Source organism: Haliotis cracherodii, unplaced genomic scaffold, assembly GCF_022045235.1.
Source record: "Haliotis cracherodii isolate W230 unplaced genomic scaffold, xgHalCrac1.p SCAF_7, whole genome shotgun sequence".
Classification (NCBI taxonomy): Eukaryota; Metazoa; Mollusca; class Gastropoda; order Lepetellida; family Haliotidae; genus Haliotis; species Haliotis cracherodii.
In genome coordinates this window covers 36,545,058-36,551,057 of record NW_027266330.1, presented here as the reverse complement: position 1 = coordinate 36,551,057, position 6,000 = coordinate 36,545,058, and positions in this window count along the sequence as shown.

The window sequence follows — 6,000 nt, the reverse complement described above, 5'->3', positions numbered from 1 at the left end:
AGCTTCTTCATTGTTATCAATAACAGTATCATGTCTCCATGTTCTTCCACCTTCTAAATGCCTATCAAAGACTTTATACCGGTTATACCATTACAGCACATTGCATAATACATTACACCAGATTGTATTCCACAAATAAGCTCTACAGGAGGGTGACGGTGGACTGTATTCCACAAATAAGCTCTACAGGAGCGTGACAGTGGATTGTATTCCACAAATAAGCTCTACAGGAGGGTGACGGTGGACTGTATTCCACAAATAAGCTCTACAGGAGCGTGACAGTGAATTGTATTCCACAAATAAGCTCTACAGGAGTGCGACAGTGGATTGTATTCCACAAATAGGCTCTACAGGAGTGTGACAGTGGACTGTATTCCACAAATAAGCTCTACAGGAGCGTGACAGTGGACTGTATTCCACAAATAAGCTCTACAGGAGCGTGACAGTGGACTGTATTCCACAAATGAGCTCTACAGGATTGTGACAGTGGATTGTATTCCACAAATAGGCTCTACAGGAGTGTGACAGTGGACTGTATTCCACAAATAAGCTCTACAGGAGCGTGACAGTGGATTGTATTCCACAAATAAGCTCTACAGGAGCGTGACAGTGGATTGTATTCCACAAATAGGCTCTACAGGAGCGTGACAGTGGACTGTATTCCACAAATAAGCTCTACATGGAGTGCGACAGTGGATTGTATTCCACAAATAAGCCCTACAAGAGCGTGACAGTGGATTGTATTCCACAAATAAGCTCTACAGTAGCGTGATAGTGGATTGTATTCCACAAATAAGCTCTACAGGAGCATGACAGTGGATTGTATTCCACAAATAAGCTCTACAGTAGCGTGACAGTGGATTGTATTCCACAAATAAGCCCTACAAGAGCGTGACAGTGGATTGTATTCCACAAATGAGCTCTACAGGAGTGTGACAGTAGATTGTATTCCACAAATAAGCTCTACAGTAGCATGACAGTGGATTGTATTCCACAAATAAGCCCTACAAGAGCGTGACAGTGGACTGTATTCCACAAATTAGCTCTACAGGAGCGCGACAGTGGACTGTATTCCACAAATAAGTTCTACTGAAGCATGACAGTGGATTGTATTCCACAGATAAGTACAATGCAGCGTGACAGTGGATTGTTTTTTATAAATAAGATCTACTGAAGCGTGACATTGAATCGTGATAAACATACAATTCTACTGAAGAGTGACAGAGGCTTGTATTCCATATAAAAGTTCTACTGAATCATGACTGGACTTTTCAGCATACAAGTTCAACTGAAGTATGACCACAGATTGCATTCTGAATACAATTCCAAATAAAACGTGACAGTGAACTATATTTCATACAAGTTCTACTTGAAACTGACAGAAGCTTGCCATCTACATAGTAACAACATTAATAGCCTCTAACATCACACGTGACAATACCCACATATATCCAACATTAATTTACATAAACAATAGAAAGACATCATTACCTGCATAGTGACTGTGGTCATGGTGACAAGAATGTCGTCATGGCGACAAAATGAGATAGCTCTGGCTCAGATCCTAATAGTGGTCTCCAGTAAAAGTTCTAGCACTTTTTGAAAGGTAAGTTTTTATATATGAACAGGACACGTGCCTTCCCATGGCGAAAGACCTTGCAATGCGATAGAAACCTAGCCCAGTAAAGGACACGTGCTATAAGGAAACAACCATTTGACATTGGGCCATGAGATTAGATATTTTCTTCCAGAGGATGCTGGTTAGGAAAAACATTAAATCAAATGGTACCAGTAATTTATTCAGTGGACAGGCTGGAAGTCCTGCAAACAAGACAAGCCAGCTGATATCAGAAAAATAAATAGAATGTTTCGGAGCAGTGAAGAAGAAATAGTCTTAACTCGCACAAATCCTTGGCTGCCAGAGAATATTAAATGGTCAGTACCTTACTTGTTTAGATATATGCCAGTGTAGAATAATACTGCTGTCCTAGAAGACAATATAGATATGATATAGACAGAGAGTGCGTAAACAGCACCAGTACCAACCTTGTTGTCATGGCAACTCTTTGGTAGTAAAACAGCAACATGGCAGTGACGTGATGGATGGAATCATGTGACACGGTTAACAGTCAAAACAACCAGCACCAGTCACCTGTCCAGACTTTGGGGGATGCTCTCAGGTCAATGGACAGTCCATGCAAGTCTTATTCAAGTCGTTCGAGCATCACTTTGTCAACAAACATATCTGGTTGTCAAGGAGAATGGGTGTTTCCACACAGATAATGCCTCAATTTCACACAAGACATCATTCAGATGTCTGGACTTGTTTGTTTGTTGTTTAACGCCGAACTCAGCAATATATCAGCTATATGACGGTGGTCTGTAAATAATCGAGTCTGGACCAGACAATCCAGTGATTGATATCATGAGCATCGGTCCACACAATTGGGATACGATGACATGCATCAACCAAGTCAGCGAGCCTGACCCCATGATCCCAGTAAGTTGCCTCTAAAGCGGCCAGACATGATATTCTTGGATTGGATTGGGAGTTTTTGGAATATAAATATTTTCCAGAAAATACTGGAAACAACTAATTTTGCTGCAAGTTTTAAAAAATATTGTTCAGTGGATATGATGAAAGTTATAAAAAACCCGTAGTGTAAAAACTATTCTTGGCTCTGTTTTTTAGAGAGAACTATTTGGAAACAGAGACATCAGCTTGTGGTGTATGGTCTCTCTGTTAGATCCCTGGACACCTTCCATGGAACAGAACCAGTTGGTTTAGATGCTTGTTTCACTGATTCTTACCACCTTGGTATCGGGGACAATGTGTTCATGTAATACTTAGGGGTTGGGGTTGTCCATAGGTCAGGCAGTGTGTAGGGGAACGGGGTCGCGGATGTCGGAATATAATGCTGTTTATTGGCGATAGACTGAGTCAGATGAATGTCGGACATTACCTTAAACACAAACCTTCATAACTGAGAATCATGATACATTTGAGCGTGAGTGAGTGAGTTGGGTTTAACATCGCTTTTAACAGTATTCCAGTGATATCATGGCGTGTCAGCTTAATGTGGGAGGAAAGCCCATAGTGATGCAGGTCTCAGACATTTACCACTTCAGTGAAACCAACGAGCACGGGTATGGTGCTTAGAAACCTAGAAACAATCGGGGCGAACTGGGATTCGAACCTTAAATCATAGGTTCCTGGCGTGCCCAAGGGATGCAACTCTGCACAGTGCCTTAGACGACTGGGCCACCCGTGCCCCTGATGCATTTGAGACACACCAAAGAATAAAAACTTCATTTGGAGATTGCGACTGGTTCCTGTGTGTGTGTATAATGCTGTGGGTGTGGGGGTACAATGCTGAGGGTGATGGATTGTAAAGCTACTGGTTCAATAGGACACGGGGTACCTCTACATTATGTCAAGGAGAAAATAATGACAAAATGCTGTCATGTTGTTCTTTCGACACTGAAACCAACTGGATCAACCCCAAAACAGCTGGATACAAAATTGAACTCCAAACCTACTAATGTGACTTTTCTGGCATTCCAAAACAATATCAGTTTAAAAATATTGTACCTGTATTATAGGTTGTCCTAATTAGGCTACTACAATCATACCTAATCACTACAGATCTTACCCTGAAGAGTGAGTGAGTGTGATTTTATGCCACTTTTTGCTGTAGTCAAGCCATATCATCAGAAATACGCATCACATTTTACCCATGTGGGGAATAAAACCAGAGCCTTCGGTGAGACAAAAATAACCACTTTAACCACAAGGCTACCCCACTGCCCCCTTAAATATATACTAACATAACCTAGTATACAAACTTCTCAAATTTGCAGCCTACCAACAGCACTCAAATAACTCTCTGAGTTTAAGCTATCAAATGACACCAACCTAGTGTTGATTCAAATTAACAAGTACAAATATCGAGTTCTTAAAGTGTGTAAATATTTTCAAGAAGAATAACACAAATGTTTGCATCATGTTCACAATACTATTAGCTTCATTTAAAGATGAAGAATTCATACCTTCAGTACATAGTTATCACTGGTCGCAATATTTGCGATGTAACGTGCCTGCCACCAGTCCCCACGAAGGATGCTTCCAGCAGGTGATGGGGCCAGCCTGGGACCCCATGGGAAACAAGTTCTGTCAAACCTACTGTGCTGCTGGCCATTGTTGTCTCAGTCAACTCACCCGATTTAACACTGATCCCACAAATCAGCAGTGAAACCTCAGAAGTACTCCAATATGTGCATGCTGTTGCCAAGCAACCAGAGTTACAGACCAATCTGTGTGGAGAAATGTGCAGTAGATGGACTGTTGAGAACTAGACACCTAACCCCCAGACACACACCACCGTCAGGACATGGCTACTTCCCCATGCATAGCTATCATAATTCTCGGAGCGAGGCCCTATTTCACAAAGCAATCTTATCACTAAGACAATCCAAAGTCCCATACTTAAACATTAGGCTCACACCAGTTCTGGGACCACTTGGTGGAACAAGGCCCAAAAGCTCTTGTCCTATCTTGTCAACACTTAGTCCAAAGAACGAACAGATATATATATAGGAAAATATATTGATGCTGTTGGTCCTCTTGTGGCCCTGACCAATAGACTTCTTAAATGATAATTACAAACACAGTATTCTTTAGCTTTAACATTTTGTGTAAGAGTTTGTACAAGACTGTCATTTCCAAATGGAAAATCTTACTAACTGGGCCCATGGACCAACCTTAGTGGCTGCTTGAGCATCCTACTTCCTTCTGTGAAGCCATTGTTAACCTAACTTCACCAGTCTCTTGCTAAACTACATCCAAAAGTAGATCAACCATCCTTGTTAACCATCTCCATTTATTTCAACCACAAGGATCACTATCCTCATTTGAACATGGGCTATTTACTCGAAGGGGTATCAAAATATTCAATAACTACCAGGGCCACGTTTATCAAAGTGATTGTAACACTACGTCTTCTGTAACTCACATACTTTAACATAGACTTACGACAGTCGTAGAGCGACAATCACAGGGTCCTACAAAGTGATCACAGCACTACGTCTACTGTAACTCATATACCTTAATATAGACTTACACGAATAAGTGCTAAAATCACCGGGCCCAGATGATAAACTGTTCAAATTACATTGTGATGACGAATTATGTGGGACTAGCTGTTAGTGAGATAGTACATAACGACTACAATAATCTGTCCTGGTGTTTAACAGAAACACCTACTTGAGAAGAAACAGATACATGAAGGCTAACTTTGGTATCTAAATGTAGCTGTTATAAAGTGTATCAAACGTGGGAATATAAGACATTTATCCAACATGACGTAGCACCATGAAACAGCGTATATTATTACTGGTCATGTCAGTTAAAGCTGAAACGTCTTCTAATGTCTACGAACAGGGAGATATAAGGGATATACAACAGGGTGTATATATGATCAAGGGCAGACAACTCACAGGGTTATACATGTTATCACATGTTATTGCTGGGACTGGCCTGGGTGTACAGAAGTAAGGCTAGCTGTGTGTAAAGGACGTGTACACACCGTATAAGGCTACTGGACGTGGGATACACAGCTCACACCGTGTCACAACATCCTCACAGCATCATCGCTCTTGCAATGTCCAGGGTTTTACAGGATGTGTAAACGTGCGTCCATTACATGCAAAAGCATGGTTTACAGACAAAAAATAAATGAACTGGGATGCACAAACTAGTAAACACTTTTCATGAAATTATTCAATCTTAATCTTGGTTTGTTAATTTGTTTGTTTGTTCTTTAATGCCGTACTCAGCAATATTCCAGCTATATGACGGCAGTCTGTAAATAATTGAGTGTGAACCAGACAATCCAGTGAATGATATCATGAGCATCGATCTATGCAATTTGGATACGATGACATGCATCAACCATGTCAGCGAGTCTGACCACCCGATCCCAGTTTGTTGCCTCTTACGAC